Source organism: Diprion similis, chromosome 10 (genome assembly GCF_021155765.1).
Source record: "Diprion similis isolate iyDipSimi1 chromosome 10, iyDipSimi1.1, whole genome shotgun sequence".
Classification (NCBI taxonomy): Eukaryota; Metazoa; Arthropoda; class Insecta; order Hymenoptera; family Diprionidae; genus Diprion; species Diprion similis.
Window position 1 is genome coordinate 14,940,736 of NC_060114.1, and position 19,887 is coordinate 14,960,622.

The 19,887-nt window shown below is 39.8% G+C and overlaps 1 long non-coding RNA gene across 1 annotated transcript; it reads left to right on the forward strand.

The window, feature by feature from the left end:
- Window positions 1-3,501: 3,501 nt before the first annotated feature.
- Window positions 3,502-18,213, forward strand: LOC124411138. Its single transcript, XR_006929646.1, has 4 exons — window positions 3,502-3,652; window positions 4,127-4,129; window positions 12,392-12,403; window positions 18,202-18,213. It is a non-coding gene; the product is annotated as an uncharacterized LOC124411138 (long non-coding RNA).
- Window positions 18,214-19,887: the final 1,674 nt, after the last annotated feature.

A 19,887-nucleotide genomic window follows, 5' to 3' on the forward strand; every position in this document is an offset into this window, starting at 1 on the left:
TACATATAATTTATATCGTTAGCCGATTTGTGATTGATCGTATCGAGGTTTATAACCGATACTATTTTTCTCTATTATGTCTTACAATTAGATGCGTTTTTTAGTTTCAAATCCATTTTCATATCGTACAAGTCTATTAGAGACCAAATTATTGTTAATTCATTCACCGCTTGAAAACTGAAATATTGTTTAGTTTCTTCTTTTTTTTTAGTGCACTTTATGTATCGCGAAGTTCAACACGTTTCGCTTCAATTTTTGATCCGAATATTTTCTTTTTCCCCTCGAGTGCAGACCGTCTGATATTGTGGTATGTTATACGCGGCTTCGTTTACACCGGCTCCAGCGATAAGATTATTTCGTTTTATTTCTTTCTCTTTTCTTTTGACCCCTTTTTAATGGGGTGCATCGATGTATACACACACACGCATACGTATGCACCTATGTTCATGTCATAAGTATTGTATGTTTAATCGCACGCCTCCGGCTTATGCAGGGTATATTATACCACATCTATACACATTATTACAGTGTATATGCTAGCCTGTATGCATATCGCGGATGTTTACCGTCTTACATATGTATATATGAATGAATATTCCCATTGATAAACACCTGCAGCGTTTCACCCGAGAATGTGTGTGTGTGTGTTTTTTTTAAATTTCTTTATTTTTTTCATTATATCCATAAGGTGCGTATATGGACACAGTTGCGTAACAATTTTACGAGCGTGTATATGTATATATGCACATACGGTGTGTACATGTGTATTTCTTATACCAAACCGTGATTTACGCGGTGGTTGAAAAATTTCCTGTGTATCATATATGTGTACGTATTGGTATATGCGTGATATATGTATACAGGTGCGCGATAAAGAAAGGTAAAAAAACTAATTATACGCAAGAAGAAGACGGTGAAGAGAAACTTGGCGCACGTGTGCAGATGCAAACTTGCGTCAAGGAAGTAGGAAAATAAAAATGAGTAATCCGTGAGGGATCGAAGCTGCAAGGAGCGAGGCCGGCTCGGCTCGTGCCTCGATCTAAAAACTCTACTCCGACAGCATAATATGATGATGTATCGCTGACGATGATGAATATAAAGGAGCGAAACACGTGTGCGTATATACATAGAATATGCATATGTAAGAAGGTGCAGGCGGGAAATCAGAACCGTGCAGCATCAAAAGGTAGAAATTTAACTGTCGCCTTGCCCGCCTAACGTGTCGGCGAGCCGTCGACTTACGCCCTTTATTTTCACATACGCGTTGTCGATATTTATGAATGATTCATGGTGCGTGAACGTGTGGCGTCTATACGCGTCGTGAGCCTAATATCAAAACTCATGTCCGCACGCCGCGATTCTTTTTATTATACATACGACGTATTCTGTGGATATATATACATGTACATACGTATATACCTATTTAATTTATCATTGTTACTTCTCGATACACGTAACATCGGTTAATTGTCATTACATTATATCGAGAGGGGGGTTTTCAGAGTCCATACAGTAAACAAGTACAGACGTCAAGAAGAAAAAGAAGATTAAGAATCGAGGAAATTATTTATTCGTATTTGTGTATAAATTATTTATCTGGCTGTCACGCAGGTGTTATAATGTTATAGGTGTATATATATGTATGTGTACGCCTGTGTTTGTTCATGTTAGACTTCAATCGCTGCACAATAATGATAGATTGTTTCTCACCTTATTAAATACTCGCGGTAGGTATGTGATGTATAAATGCGTATATATGCATATATACCCTGTGTCCGTGAGAAAAGTGCGCACATTACGCGCGTGCGTCAAGTCCTTCGAATTTTATTGGCCGACAGTTATCGCCTGATTGAGCAGCCGACGAAATACCAATCGCGACTGTCAGAAAATATCCCTAGGAGTCCACAGCTAAAGGTCAGCTGCTAGGGACATTTTTTGATACACGCGATTGGTATTTCGTTGGCTGCTCAATCAGTCGATAACTGTCGGCCAATGAAATTCGAAGGACTTGACGCACGCGCGTAACGTGCGCACTTTTCTCACGGACACATGGTATATACTACATCTATCAATCGATGGATTAGGCGATTTGACAGCCAACCATTTATGCCGGCTAACCTCGCCTAATAACATTGGAAATCCCAGTGTATTACGGACTAAGAGTAGGCATAAAGTGCCTTCGCACCGATTAAGGTGTGTCTTCGGTGCGCTGGCACGATCGCCTCGAGTTCCAATGTGTACCTATATACCTACATACAACCCGTCTTATACTTTCACACTCGCTTGCAGCGTTCATGCAGGGACGTATGTATTACACGCATTCATGTAATGCAAACATACATCAACGATGCGTTTGGAATTGGTGAAAAATACTGTTAATTTCGGCAAACAATTGTCTGTAATGATCAATGAACGGCTGTAAACGATAATGTTGCTATATATATTTCGTGAAAATATAGCTTTACAACACTATGATGAAATTGGATATTTTCGACCCGCTTAACAGCTACGCAAAGCTCCACTATTCATGCACGGTTGATAAGAAAGATTTTCATAGTTTAATAAACGGATATTTGTTCAACTAAATTCTTGACTATTGATGATAAAGTAGAATTAAATAACTTGGAAAAATTCTGGGATATGTATTATAAAATATTATAAACATAAATTTTATGTTTTCGAGTGTGCTGAAACCAAAAATGATTTCCATTTCCCTCTCTTGCGAGACACAAAGTCTTTACACAGAAAAAAGTATAACAATAATGAAAAAACTACCATTTTATTACAATGAATTAAACAATATGTTTTATAAATTTTAAAAAACAACTTTTAGCCTTTAAAACTTTTACCTCTTCGCTTTTACACAGCTCCCAACACGCTTCAGCATATCCATTTTCTTTTTTCCTATTTGTATTAATTTTCGAGTCTCACTGTAATACATGTTACATGCAAGTAAGAAATCACTCTTGCATAAGATTTTTGGAATCAAGAATAGAATACCAAATTTCGAATGAAACTACAAATACGAGTTGAAGAAAAAGTCTGACGTGATCGAACCATTTGAGTATTTTTCCCCGTTTCAGTGAGTGAAAATCAATAAGAAGCAGTATGAAAAACTTGTGCAATTTTTTTCTTTGCAGACCTGTGTTAGTTGTCTTCAGAAAAATGAAATTTTGAATACGAAAAAATAAAACATTCATAAAACAACGGAATATCGGAAAATGGATCGATCTGCTCAATAACTCATAACTCATTGAATTTTCAATATTTATTTCATAATTTTCGAGATTCAGATATTAAGGATAAAAAAAAACATGGAGATACTGCGCGATAAAAAAAAGCATTTATTTTAGTGAGTTAAATTAAATTTTGGGAAATAGTGAATTGACGATTTTTAATAAGACTATCTTGCATATTTTTCATACTGAATTCACAGTACAGATGCCGTGGGGTCATTTCAACCCCGGTGTACATTTATGTATATCCATACGTACATAGCATATGTATTTACATACCTATATATACATACATATATCACTGAAGTTAATTTCATGACGTGTGGTAAGCTCGTTTGCGAGTCAATCAAAGATCTGAAACTTATTATTAATATATATACGTCAGAGTCGAAGAATCGGCCCTCTTACGTAAGATCGTTTAGCAGATATGAGCTGTACAGGTGCCGTGCATGATGCATATATGGGTATTTACGACTACACAGTAGATACGTTCGAAACCTTTTACGTAATTTTTCCAAATAGGATTCCTGAATATTTTACATACGCACATTTTCGCGTGGTGACTTTATATCGTGGTATCTTAAAGTTGCGTTGTAATGCTTTTTTTTCCTCTTCACTCTTATAATTTCATTGCCCGCAGTTTTCATAGCCATTATTATAGTTTATTATTCATACTAACGAATAATATATACATATATACATACATACACATATTGATCAAAACATCTTTATTATACAATTTTATACGTTATAAATAATATCATCATGAAATTAATATGATAGTTGAACAGTGTTAGTAAAAAGCTTGTATACATAAATTATTGACCAAATTTCTAGTTAAGGCCTTACATACGTCCATAATTTTGAAAAAGTCGATTTTTTTTCAACAGATTGTTGTTCTCTATAGTTTTAGGCTTATTTTTGTGAAAGTCGATTGCAAAAATTTTCCATAGATCCAAAGTTATGCTATAAAATGTGACGGTCCGACGTAAGAGATCAGAACAGCTCGTCGACTGTAAAAAAATAAACAAAAACAATTAACTACCGTGAAGGAAGGCATACAATACGAAGCTGTAATGTGAGATTAAACGTAAGTTTACAAAACAAATAAAAAAATTCATAAAGTTCTTGCTTTGGCTACGCGCGACATCGAGCAGAACGCACTTAAAACTTTGAGCACGTTTTTCTCGAAACTACTTTTTCCGACACGGTCAACATGATAATTCGTATAATTTTTAATAATTTTTTGATGTGTTTTTTTTCTAATATTTGAAATAGTTTTCTCTATAGTCTACCAAGCCGGATTTTTGATATTTTGATTCAAAAGTTTTATAAAAATAATTAAAGTGTAAAATTTACGACGTAAAACGCATATTTTTTTTTAAACTGCCATAAATTGCTAAATATTTCGAAATCCAATATTCCGACTCAATAGACTATAACTACAACTCCATTTTACAAGAATTTTTGAAAATTTTGAAAATCGATCAACATTCACCGGAGATATGATGTCGACCGTGGAGCAACTTTTTTTTCTTAGAGTTGTGGATCACATGATTTTTTATACAGTAATTTATAAAAATGGAATAAAATAAATTTTTTTTATAAAGTTTAGATACCAATAAACAATGTGTATTATTTATTTTTATTAATTTCTACTGTTATGCCCACTAAAATTTTTTTTTCTTGTAGTGCATTTTTGGCGCTGCCAGACGTACGGTAATGCCTTAGCGCAAGTAACATTGTTTTACTATACATATTTATAATACATATATCTGCCTGTAAGCCTGTACATCATACATATACTCATTCGTTAATTATTTGGACAAACATTTTTACACCTACATTATACCAGCGGACGTGGACGTACACACTTAATGAATACATATAGATTATACGTAGTAATTAACGTGAAATGCAGACGAGAAAAGAGAAGCGGGTGGCGAGTTGTATAATAAATGTAGCGGACTTCCCTTATCTCGTTATCGTAGCAGCTACATGGCACCTACTGTGCGACGAAACCATGGTTTTCCGTATACATATACAGCTATTTCAAACACATATACATACGGTATCTTACATATGTATACGTATACGCTGCACACCCGAAACCAAGATAACAACCGGGTTTTATAGGCACTGCGGTACAAGTTACAAGATGCACGGACGGGCTCGTGTTAAATAGGGAGGTACACACACGCATACGTCCATATATAGGTGTAGACACGCACACACGCACTCAGCCCGTGTCGGGTGCGTCGAGAGTGCGCACAGCTGACCCAGACACCTGGGTACACCACCGGGAGAGCAGCGGGCTGGGAACCGCTCGAAATCCGTGCAAGACGCGTGTGATTCATTCGCCCACTCGTTTCGCATCCCCGAGATGATCATCGGTTCCGTCCTTCCCGTGACGCCTGCAGGCTACCTCGTCGCGAGCATAAAAATATTCCCTTTTATGCCGCACTGATCTGTGGCAGGATTATTTTACTACAGATTTTTATACCCTGCAGAGAGTAATTGGTTCGAAAACGTGCAGATTTCGCTTCGCTTGGTCGATGTGCGGATGATAATCATTATAAGGGGTGAATTTGTAATGACTGCATTGTACGTATCGTCTGCTGAAATTCAACGCGCACGTGTTGCGATCCGGCAGCAATTGTTTGCCAGGGCGACCAACTGTCTGATATGAAAAAGTTTTATTATTGTTACTGGCGGTTGTGCGCAAGACGCGTAACTGCGACAATATTTCTGGTTAGACAGTTGGTCACCCTGGCAAACAATTGCTCTCGGATTGGAGCGCGTGCGCAATGAGATTTAACAGACAGTGGAATATGCATTCGTTAGGAATTCAGTTTGTGCATGTATTTTATCGACGACTTGTTGTCTGGCAATTGAGACTTATACACGAATACATATATACAAACTTTTGTTTATCATTTTTTACAAGATTTACCTAACCGCCTGAGGAATAATCCTACCGTTTATACGGATCGACGTTATCGTTGATTTCGTCGAAATAGCGACGAGTCATATAAGAATTGTAAAACGGGTATCAATAAGATGACCCGTAGAGTTTCAGGCTACATGTAATTTATATGTGATAAATTTCGCGGTTTTTTTTTCTCGATCATGCGATTTTTAAACTTCACATCTAGGTATATTCAGAAGGTAATCGAATTCGGCAAATCATTGTTTCTGTTCAGTGCGTGTGGTTTTTTTTTCCCAACTTCAAATATCTCTATCTGATTTTTTTCCCGGAGGTAAAACGCGGTCGCGTCATGAAACTGATTTGCAAATCGTACTGTATGTAATCGAATTTTTATCGATGTCTATTTTTATCGTCGTCGGCGTCGTCGGATCGAGGGTACACCGGTAGACAACGGCGCGTTGTTGGATCGTTGTATGTACACGATTTTCTACCTGCTGTCTAGCCGTGAGTTTTGCCTCTAGTGCTTCAGTCAGCTGAGTCGATGCATCGCAGGCGCTTCCTGCTGCATGCGTGCGCCTATAATGTATCCGTTATACATGCACATGTACGACTTTATACTGCACAATGCGCGTTTAACTCGTGTATACCTACAATATACATATCTGTATGCAACAATCACATTATAATACGAGTATGCCGCGCCGGATGAACGCGCGTTGCATGTCGACATGTAAGATTTTATTTTTATACACTGACGTTGAATCGCGAAGTTGTGTAATGCATGCATTTGCGACACATGATCGCTTGTGTACACTTATATAGACTCCACACGCGTATAATATTGTAACCATTATAATTATATTTATTTATAGCCGTGTAGATATCCTCTTATCTTTCTCCTTATTTCTCTTTCTCCTTCTCTGTAATGTACAGGTAATCGCGGTGCCGTGACTTATCATAACATCTATATCAATTGCGATAATTATAACTCATTCTCAAATTATAACGTGACAGAAAAAGAAAGTCTCCAGACTCTCGAATGGAGTTCAAAAAGTCGAATATTTCGGTATAAGTCGATGTCCATTCATAATTTTCTTCATATCCTGATAATTTTACAATATTTGCGCGCGATTAGATTTCAGTAATATATTTCAACATGGCGTACACTGTATAACTCTACATGAGAATGGTCCCGACAACCATAAAATGTCATTTATTTGAAATGCCAAAAAATAGAAAAAAGAATAAGGTTCGAGAAAAACGTAAAACAAAAAAATTATTCAAAAGCCGGTTAAATCTCTGTAAACCTCATCGACTTGTCACAATTTAATCTTCGTTTCATAAAATTCTCGCACATTTCTGCCAGCTCTCTGTGGCGAGGTACTCATATGGATATCTTATGTTCTGCGCGGACAAGAGAGGCTGCGACGAGGTCGCGGTGTCGAGGAGTCGGCAAACCGAGCGGATGGACGAAGAGCGGACGAGTTGATGAGTCGGTTGCTGCAACGCCTGGTACGTTACACTCTCGGTGCGCGCAGCTGTGTCGCACTCGCTTCACTCGACGCGCTACGGTAGCCAGCCGTCGGCTAATCGTGGGCTTCCTGTCCCATCGCAACACCGCAACACCGCTGCACCTAGCTCCTGCGCAAACCGCGCCGTGATAGCTGCTTCGTATGTTTTATACCCTACTCATGTAAACGTCAGTCTGAGGAATGGAATATTGGGATCGTCACTTTGCAATGCGTCATCTGGTGGAAAAAAATCAAACTAATACAACCAGGCTGACAGATGACCGTTGACCGTGTTTATTAGCGTGTGGATAGTAAAACAGGTAGATTATTTATTGTATTTTCTTATTTTATCTGCCAAGAGTAATTCGAAAGCCCAAGAATTACTATTTGCCTCCATTAAAATTAAAAACTTAGGTTATGTGATGGTGAAATGGCAATTATTCTATTACTCATCGTTGGAACCTGGTAGAGAGGGGGGGGGGGGGGGGGGGGGGGAGAGGATAGGTATAGTTAAAATTCAGAATTTCGACCAGATTCTGCAGTAGTTTTGCCCGCCATGTTGAATTAATTGTATAAGTCACGAAATATCGATCGTAAACAAGAAATTGTTACAACCGGAGTTGCAGAGAATTCAATTTCCTACAACTTTAGCGGTCGTGCATAAACTACGTTATCAGTTGGGTGCGGGGAGGGGGGGGGGGTTAAAGCTCAAAACTGGTAACGTAGTTCGTGGTCGGTCCCGTGGTTGTGGCCGAGTTATTTGAAAAAAAAAAACAAATTCCACTAAATTCGTGATGGCGGCCGAAGCTCCTGCATAATCCGGAAGACATTTTGGATTAAGACTACCGATGACGCCCCTCCTAATGATTAGAAAAAGAAAATGTGGCATCGGAGAATTGCAATTTCAAATATGCATACATTCCGACTGGATTGCTGCACAAGTTTACGTACGCCGTGCGTGCACCTGTACATATGCATGTATGTATAGCAGTGGTACAACGAGACGGTACGATAATGAGAGAGGAGATTTGAAAAAAGAATACTAAACAAAAGACGGAATTTCGTGTACACGGGTCGGATGCAGGTTTCACGTGTATGCGTGGTAACGGTAAACGGTAAATGGCGTAATGATACTCGTCGCTTCGCATGCAGGCGCTCGCATATTACTTACAGCTTATGCATGTTTTGCTGGTGTGCGGCTCAACGCACGTAATACGTGTAAGAAAAATGCGAAATTTCGACCGTCTGTACAATAGAAGCCCTGCTATACAGCCTGCAGCGACTCGCCGAATATTTACTCGCTGTTGCACGTTGTATAGGCTATGTGCACGCGTGGTAGTGTAATGAAGTCTTGTTTCCGCCCGTCGATTATTATCGACCGTTTATACGTATGCACGTAGCATGCTCATGATCTGCTTCTGTGTTCAGTCTCCTGGTTAATTTCTTTTCTCGTGTGTAGGTGTCACTCTCGCGCTTATATAGCTATGACAAATTCGAACCAATTGAAAGTTCAGATCACTTTAATAATACTCTCTGCAGCGACGCGGCCGCAGCGCAGCTGCTTTTGCTACGCGACGTGTGTTCGTTCCTACGTATCGTATGTATAACGTACGTATGCATGCACGATCATCGGCCAGCTCCGCGTACACACTTTGAGCATTATTTTACTCAAGTATTGTACGTATTAACGTACTCTGTATGTATACCTACTGTACATATCGCGCATCGCCTTGGACTCTTGACAGTCTCCGTCGTCGCGGCAGAGTTAAAAAGACGTACGCCTGTTTAGTTAATCTTATTTCACCTCTTATTCTTATTTCCTCCTCCTCCTCCTCCTCCTTCTCCTTCCTCTTCTTCTTCTTATTCTTTCTGTAAAGCATGCCGGCCATATCCCTATACCTATATTTGAACTCGGTACACGTGATCGTATTTGAACGACACTAAAAAAATCATGTATCAAATATTTTCACCGTGTATATGTTGTAATATCCATGGCCAAGCGTATTTTACACGTCCGCACGTATCTTGGTATAACACGAGAGCTTGGATGTTGGCTGTGGTACTGCACTTCCGGTTTCGACTCGAGATCATACACCGGCAGAGGAACGAAGTCGTTCGACGTATAATATAACGAATCTCGTATTCTTTATTATAACGTCCGAACTGTAACTGCTGAACAAAGCGTTGTTATTATTATACCTGCCCTGAATTCAGAATTTCGTGTCTTTGTACAAATATATGTATGTAATAATAATAATAATAACAATAATAACAATACCATCGAAGATTATTCGACATTTTCGCTACCTGAATTATAAATACAAATGCTGTATCATGTACGTGTAAAATAAGGCGAAAAGGTTTTTTCCTTCACTTTGTGTTCTTTCGCTCGATCTTCTTTTTCTCCTTCTTCTTCTCGAATCCTCGACGCAGTCTCTGCGGGATTATTTCGAGCGGTGTATCTTGGCATTCGTGATTACGTGCCAGAGGCTAGAGCTGTGCTTCGGAGTGCACGTGCAAGGCGCACGTGTGAGCCGGCCGACCAACCGACCGACCGACCGACCCTTCCCTCGTTTTACCATCCGTATCCCTCACAGCCAGGCTCTGCCAACTGTGACGTTTTGTGTCGGACGAACATCGCGGACTCGAAGAGTCGCAGCCACGTATCGCACTTTTATTATACCTGCCTAGTTAATAAAATGCGAAGGCGATGTACGGCGTTATATTATCAAGATTGCTTTCGACGAAACTTTCATTACAACTCACATTTATTCAAAATTTTTATCCCACCGTGTATATAACAGTCTTTTTGTACGTAAAGATTCGCGAAGAAGAAACCCAACTCTGGCGTCAGGTGTAAATCCGACGGAATACCGCTGGAATTTAAAGAAATTTAAGCGTTATTAGCATTCTTCTTGAGGCAAGGAAATCCGTAATTACATGTGATTTATAAAAATCAAAATGGTCGAAAAGGCGCACGCTCCGTTCCATGTTTCCTCGTACTCTTCTTACTCGTTAAGTTTCGGTCTATAACTGATTTCTAATCTTATCTATACGCCCGAGGCGTCGACGTCCGTACAGTGTACAACGAGTATATTATAAAATACATGCGAGGCATACATATACTGTGTTAAATATAAAAAATATATATAATTTTTATACGTACATGTGACGTGTAACTTGTAAAAGAGCCGTTTAAGTATGAATAAGGAAAATAAAAATAACTGAATTCGGCACGGAATTAGTAATTCACATTGCAAATTTTTTTCGCTGGATTGCTTAAAATTAGGAGTATAGTTGGTATTACAAGTATAATAGTACAGAAAATCGAAATATAGAAAAATAAAAACGTAGAAAGATGAAAGTATACTGGAAAGTTAAAAAACAGAATCGTCAGCATAAATAAGAATACGAGCATATGAAAACAAGGCGGGGAATCTATGTAACTTCGCAGGCAATTCTCTGTTTTGGTTAACTTAATATTATACCGTACGCCATTCTAAATTTCCAAAATTCTATAATAAAAATTTTTGCATTATTGGTAAAACCATTTTCCTCTCTTAAAAATTTTCCCAAATCTTTATCCTCCGCACTCGATTATCGTCTGCTGTATGAGTGAGTTTAAAAAAAATCACGACGTATTAACCGATCGAAAGGTATTTACCTATACACAGGTATTTGTACGTGTATAATAGTTTAAAGATCGTTATGAGCGCATACGAGGTATGGAGAGTGTCTATCTTGTTATTTGCACAGCTGTTCAAACCGGCCGGAAAAATTGTTCGTCATCTGTTTTTAATATCCAGTCTTCTCTTAACACTATGCTGCCACCGCGGCACCGCCGCAACCATCGTCTCGCGAGGTGTGACCATGTTTGCCCACCGACAGGATAAATGTTAATTAACCGAACAACCGACCGTCCGAGCTATATCGCCTAATTTATGCACTGCAAACAATAAAACTGCGCCTATACGATTACTCTAGTTGATGTATTTAAATATATATACACACACACACACATCGATTTCTGCAACGATTCAGGTGTTGTACAACAGCCGTGTGTGTGTGTGGCGTTTGGGTTTCTGTGCGTGCGTGCGATGCGGGTATTAATAGCCGGTGCGAATAGCGGCTTACGAGATTCTCTCTGCCTGCACATTCTGCACCCCCGTTATAGCTCGTGCACAGTGTAGTTGTGGTAGTTGATTAGGACGAACAATTATTCTCGTTCCCTGCTAGGCGGCAGTAATTTTTATCACATGCATAAGTATATGTGCATACATGTGGGGAGTCCCATGCGTGTACCCGACGAACGTCTGGCTGACTTTTGCCGTTTCTGATTTTGTTTAGAAATTTTTCCCCAATTATCTCAGCTCTGAAACAGTTGACCTGAATGTTTTCAGATTTTTTATTCAACTGCTCAATTATTTATAAATATTTGAAGCGATCTTGATGAGCACCTTCTCAAATTCTCAAAACAATTTTCAGAAATTGTACTTTTTATTCCAGACATTCTGAAGACCGGACCTATGATGGACCGATTTTTTGTTTCATTTTGTCAGCACTTTTAATTTTTTTTTTTTTTTGGTCAACTAAAACATTGTATGAACGGTCTGAAAATTGCCGAAAAATTCTAAAAACTTTAATTTTTCACGCAGAACATTTCCAGACTGGTTTCATTATGAGGTTTAGAAAAAATGTTTTTTAACGTGCCAAAGAAATAGGCAATAGTAGGTCCAAAAAATTCAAGGTACTGTTTCAGAGTCGGGATCATTGTAGAAAAAATTTTGAAAAAAATCAACAATGGTGAGGGTTAGACGATAGTTGGGTTCGCATGGAATTCCTCATATTGTATACATACATAAATATGTTTATTATATTATATAAGTGCGCTACGATGCATCATATGGTGCGATATTGAAAAACAGAAGGCAAAAAAAAATTTCAATGACACCTTTCCTTGTAACATACGTGGGCCGAAGTCGTCACATCATCTGCGGACTCAACTGCGTCTATACGTATAGATATGTAGAAGCGTTATAATACACATACATAACCTAGTTTCACCACGTGCCATGCAACAGTCTGGCATTGATTATTATACGGGCATGGCTCTCTCTATGCATCAGACTGTTCTTTGGAGGCGGGTCAGAGGGCGAGGGGAGCAGAAGGTGGAGGTGGAGGTGGAGGTGGAGGTCGTGAAACAACAAGAGATTTTTCGACGCTCGGCAACGTTGCATGATCTGGGATTTATTTACAACTAAATATACATATTCCTCCTCCTCCTCCTTTTTCTGCTCGTTAACGATCGTCGAAAAATTAAAACGACGAACATGCCGACTTCAGAGCTTGCCGAAATTATATACGGACAATCTTTCGCCTTGTTTCCGATATACCGTGTGTCCATGAGAAAAGAGCACGAGTTATGCGCGTGCGTCAAGTCCTTCGAATTTTATTGGCCGACAGTTACCGCCTGATAATTGAGCAGCCGACGAAATACCAATCGCGACTGTCAGAAAATGTCCCTAGGAGTCCACAGCTGAGGGCGGGCTCCTAGGGACATTTACTGACAGTCACGATTGGCATTTCGTCAGCTGCTCAATCAGGCGCTGACGATCGGCCAATAAAACTTCAACGACTTGACGCACGCGCGTAAGCTGCGCACTTTCCCCGTGAACACACGGTATGTTTTTCGTAAATTGTTGTGAAAATCAGTAAAATGTATCTACAGGAGATAATCTACATTCTACATTCTTTAAAATATAATTCTCGCGACCGAAAACCGAAATTTTTTAATCACTTCGCCTGTTTTCCACGATTCAACGGTTTTATTTGTCACAGAGGTCAGAAAACAGAAAATCGGTTTTGACTTCTAATAAATAATTGAAATCCAATAGTTTTCCTATAATCATGAAGTGCACCGTATAGTGCACTATTTTGCGAAAAATACTTTACATACTATCGGAATAAATTTTATAGGCGAAATTAACGTAAGAAATATCCATTTGTTCAAATCCGTATGTGCATCCTGATTGCGAGCTAAGAATAAACGTTCGAATACCTACCGAGGAAAGGCACAGTCGCCAAGCGTATTTCATTGTCAGCTCGTGCATACGAAATTATACATATATGTGTGTGTATATACATACATACAAGATATCTGTAGCGAAGGGAATAAGAATTTCGCGAGAGAATTTCGGCTGCCACAGATCGTTCCCCATTTGGGCCTTGTACAGGTATATACCTATATATATATACGATCAAATAGCTCCGCTTCGTGTACACCGTATATAAACACTTACGCATGTTGTACGCGTTTCGGATCGCTGGAATATCACGAGGTTATGTAGGTGTATGTACGTTGTAAAAATCAGTAAACAGTGAGTTACAAACAGTGATGTTATTCTATACTGAAAATTTATCGAATCGGTGGCTTTGGTTTACCGAAATTGCTTGTAAAAACGAAAATAGATGTATTACTTGTGTAATAATAAACTGGTGGAAAACACAAATGCTGATGCTCTGTTGCCTGCGGGAATAACAGAATTATGTGTGTAAGTATATATATTACTCGTATATATATAGGATTTATTATGTATAATAAGAATTCCAGGGAGATTGAATGAAACTTCCTTTATTGCATTACAAACAACGAATGAATAAAACTGTTCCTAATTTCATTAATTATTCTTAAGAAACGAAAACTTATTCTCAACTTTGACGACGTATACCCCACACGTATTACACTGCATCGATACGTATTTCGGTGCTGCGATTTAAAAGGTCCCCCCCTACGATTCTCCTGAAAATAAAACCAAAAAAAAATTCCACGACACCATAGCAGTTAATGCATAAACGACCACGTGTAATAGGTACAACAGACGTCTATAGATACGTAGGTAATTTCGTGCGTCGCGACGGCGTCACTTCCGATCGCAGGTATAATAAAAGGCAGTGAAATATCGAGTTGTGTGCAGGCCGTTGACGCTGCCGAGAAAACCAGACACGTCGAAATACCGGTGGTTGGACGTATAGCCATCGTACCACCGTAGGTACAACATACATACATAAATACATACATACATACATATATACGTACGTCGTATGTACGTCGGACGACCGAGGACCGCTTTGGTTGGCCCGTGGGAACGCGTTGGCGGTTCGCCGGGTTGCCGGGCTGCCTCGTTGCCGGGCAGCTGCACTGATTGCCGTGAGGACGTGACGTCGTCGTGCCGCGACCTGCAGAGCCACCGATGGAGGCAGGAGGCAGGAGGCAAGAGGCAAGAGGCAAGATCGCCGAGGCGAGTCCGTCCGTCCGTCCGTCCGTTCGTCTCTTAGCCGCCGCCGCCGCCGCCGCCGCCGTCTCTTCGCCTCCTTCGCTCGCTGCGCCGGCAGTTCAGGCGGGTATGTATAGCTCTGCGAGGAGCGGCGTGGAATGGGGGGGGGGGGGGGGGGGGGGAGAGGCGCATTCCAGGGAGGCGCCGGCCAGTCTGAGGCACACCTGCGCACCGAGTTGAATCACGACGGCGCCGCGGCACCTAGCCGCTACACGGCTAGAGTTCTCTGGCTTAGCCACCGCCACCGCTCTGCTTCGCTACGCTGCCTGCCTGCCTGCCAGTCTTGCTCTCTTTCTCTCTTTCTCTCTTTCTCTCTTTCTCTCTTTCTCTCGCCCCCACTTGCCGGCAACCGTGCTGCGCCAACCCGAGCTGTGAGAGAACCGAGACCTCTCCGCAGGATCTTTACATACAATCAGAGGCGTGCAGGTGTCCATCCCCGTCCATTCTCGTCCTCCGCCGCTGCCGACGCATATAACCTCTTGTACTTCATCCCCGCATACATACGTACCGACGCCATGTTTGTGTGCCTGATTCTGGGTCTGTTAGTCCACCTTCCTTCACCGATACCTCTATACACCTCCCTCTCCTACCCCCTTCTGACGTTAGCGCAGGGTAGGACCTGGCAAAAGATCGTTTTACTTTGAATTAAAATGTAACGAAACTTATTCACGGGATTGCTGGAGTGCCGACGCAATGTGGATCTGATTTGACGAGTTACAACCGGTGACACGAATTTTTAGTCTGGGTTCTAGATGCCGAAATTTTTATGTTCTTCCATGATAATAATGAGAGGAATAATCGTTTTATTGCATATGGTTTGTTTTTTATTTCAACGTGCTGCTACCTGCTGCTTATGCTATTTGCCGAAAATTTTAAGACTTATTTATCCACGTAAAAAGGACAGAAATGAACTTTATAAGTAATAAATGAAGATTTTTGTTGTTATTTGGTGTATAGAATCAAAATTTATTCATTTAAATATAAATCCAAAAAAAATTTTTTTTCTGTAATACAGGGTTACCAGCCTTAGATTATATATATGTATACAGTCCAGTGAAACTTGGGACACCTGAAAGATCTGTATAATTTTTGTCGTGGTTTTTTGCTTCTGTATAGAAAAAACGTGAAGAATCCTGGTGAAAATTTCTACAACTACTAATTTTTACAGAATTTGAAACATTTTGTATTATTACGTACAAAATTGTAAATATGCATAGTTTATTAAAAAGATTTTTTTTATATTACTTACAAATTGCAGTGTCTTTGAAATTTCTTACTGACAATGAGAAAACCTGAAAGTTGCGGTAGAGCAAAGTTCCAAAATATAAAGTCTCGGTAGAGAAAAATTCCGAAAATTAAAATATTCAACGGGTGGGAGTAAAAAAATGAGAAAAACCGTAAATCAGAATGACGAGGATCCCGAACGTGAATTTATCGAAAATCCAAAACAGAGGAAAATCAAAGTGGCGAAATTTCACCAAGCAAGAAATTTACAGGTGTGAAATTCTTCGTTTATTCCAAATTTCGATGTTTCAGGTTTTTTAATTTTCTCATTTTTGCAATTTCGGAACGTTGACTTGTCAGATTCATGCCCATTCGACATTTTGCCTTTTCGAAACATTGATGATTCATCAGATTTCGATTTCTTTACTTTAATTTTTGCCACCAAGAAAATCGAAACCTGGCGCCTTGGGAACTGTTCAAATTCAGGATTTCAACCCCGTCTGACATTGGAAACAAAAAGCTTGACTCGTTCGTCTTTATACCATAAAACTTTGTAGTTCTTTAAGTTAAACATAAACAATAATTAATACCATACTGGATAACGTGTAAACACAATATCTCCTAAAACTACGACTGAATCGAAAAATGAAGAATCAAATCGAATTAAGAATAAGATGTGTAAAATCAAGATCGGCACTCTCCAACTTCGGCGAAGGATTCATCCTACGGTTTCAATACGCTGCATATACAGTCCCAATCCAGTTGTTCAGGTTCGGCGGGTGTTCGACGCCGTCGTGATCGGTGGTACCATTCTACTCGCAAACAACAACCCGCAGCCTTTCCTTCCTCCGAGACGACGGTACGGCTCCAGAGGCACCGGAGGGCCACTAGCATCGTGGGAGCCTCTTTCTGGAAGAGCCTGCGCCGTGTCTTTTCTTACCACCCATACCCATCCACGTGTATGGGTAACCTACCCATACATACCTGTGCTGTACTCGATCCTCGCCCTCTCTCAACTCACCGATGCTGCATGCGCCGCAGACACCGCGACGGTATGACCAACTTTTATCGTCCCGTAAATCGGACCGCCCACGCAACGATTTTATCGCGTCAGATCGATCCGAAACCTTTTTCGTACATACCAATGCTATTTACGTGTAATATAAAGTCATATAATTGTGTTTCACGTTGTAGGTACTGTTGTAGGTATTAATCCTGATTTTCAAATTTGTCTGTGCAAAAATTCATTAATTTCATGTTTTTGATATGAGCTTTTGATAGGAGTAGAGGCACACAATTTATAATTACAATCAAGATTAAGTATACATATAATATACACACACACACACACACATATATTCTAAATCCGCAATGCAATGGTACGAATACACGCTATAATCAGACAGTAAAAAGTATTAATTGACGAAAAAAGTATCATAATTTTTTGCTGTATACTTGATATATCCGTTCAGATCACGATCAGCCTTTCATCTCGCAGGTGGTGATCATACATGTACATAGTTACTACATACGATGTCTACGCCTATAAGTTTCTGCAACATATTAGGTAAGCTTCTCGTTTCGTTCGGCTGGTGCAAGTTAAGTTATGCGTAAACATGTATACACGGTATGTATGTGTGTAGTTATGCGGGGGGGGGGGGGGGGGGGGGCGTCTGTCGGCGTCTCGGCGCCCCGCTAAATCCCGAACTGCCATTAGCCGGCCGGGGGGCCTCCGAGGGTCGTTGCTGCAGGTGTAAGAAGCGCTGCCGACGATCCGTACCCACCTATAATATAACCCACGGAGAGAAGTGAGGGGAAAATTTTTCGTACAAGCCAAACTCAAGGGGTCGATCTTTCGGCGAGGGACTCTGAAAAACGCACCACTTGCGGCGAATTTGCGTCTTAATATTATTATTATTATTATTTTGTCAATATTATTATCATTATGTTGTACATGATGTGAAAAGCAATAATCCGTATCTCTGCGTCAGATTATGTTTCATATTACGATGTACTATTATAACGAACGCGTAACATTTATTTATATAACGCGAGCATGTTTTCCGTAAACAAAGTGCGAATGCGCATGCGCGGAGTATAGGATAGATCACTTTTGAGTCCTAGGAGTTAAAAGTGGTCTTTTCTGTACCGCGCGCATGCGCTGTTGTGAACAAGTCTGACATTAACGCGACCCTAACCTCAATTTCGTGCTTCATGAAAAAACGCGTAACATACTCTTGTTGTATGAAGAATCGTGGGCATAAAGGAGGCAACGGTATTTTCGCCTCGTGTATTTGCAATATCCGTCTTCGGCTCACCTACGACTTAAGATATTGCAAACTTACGTTCGGACCGAAAAAACCGAGTTTGTCTACTGCGTATAATTTCATCTGTGCGATAATCTAACAAATAATTTGATATTTTTGTCCGTTTTATAGCAAATATTTTCACTTTTGAGAAAGATTATTTTATACCGTTTCGAACAAGGCTTAGGTATCTACCATGTATTATACACCTCGGTTCGTGTTTACATCGCCATTGTATAATTAGTCGTGTTGTTATTATTATTAGGCGGACAGCAGGTGTTTAGGTAGGTCGAGTTTATCCGCTCGAGTGCTTTGCCATTTACAATTAACGAAAGGGGCTTAAAAGTTGAAACACCTGCGCGAGAATCTGTGCCACACAGGTGTCAGCTGATCGTGTATATAACGCACGCACATTCATGATACACTGTATATGAATAAAAGTGTACTTGTGGGTGTGTGTACGGGTGTTTACGGTACGATGACATCCGCTGATCAAGCTGACAAGTGATTTTGAAAACCTTAACTACACGCGTATACATTTTATCACGTATAAACATCAGCCGATGGTACATTTGAGTACATTATTTTCGCGATAATGTGCACCCACCTTTATCTCTAACGTGTATACGTAAGTACGCGAGCACTCATTATCTTTTAGGTTTATTCGAGGTATTCCCCTGCAGGTGGTGGTCATCTTGTAGATATCGCGGTATAAGCGATATATCTATAATAATTCGTCTGATTTCGATCTTAATTGTGTTTAAGCACGGCCCACTTGAGAGTGATCGTTGTATGTACTGCGAAGGTACAGTGTATTTGACACCTGCATATAATGAAACTTATGTTATATTGTATACAACGACATACTGTAGATTAATTCTGGCACGGTTTTATATTACTGATAATGAAAACCGCAAGTCTTTGCACAGGGACAGTTTTAAGTTATCGTGAAATGGTTAGGTGATATTTAAATAGACGCGAAACTCAACCGCATGACTATAAATATATGTAAGCGCGTTAGCCGAATCGCGTCGACTCTTTGAAATTTCTCACTAACGATGTGCGTACGAATAATCTTTCAAATTCATCGCCCCAAAAGTCAAAACTACTTCGTTTAATTAATTACTTAACGAAGTAACAAAAAATACGGGAATAACAACGAATGATAAGTAGGCACTCTTTATACATATTTTTAACGACTTCCCGCCAGATTTAATCTCGCGCAGTAATACGAGACTGATTCAAACTCTTAAGACGTGCGCACGAAACTCGAGTAACGAATTCATTTCACACAGCGCAACGATAAAAAAATTAATTTTTGTTTTTCGATTTCGGTCATCGATTAAT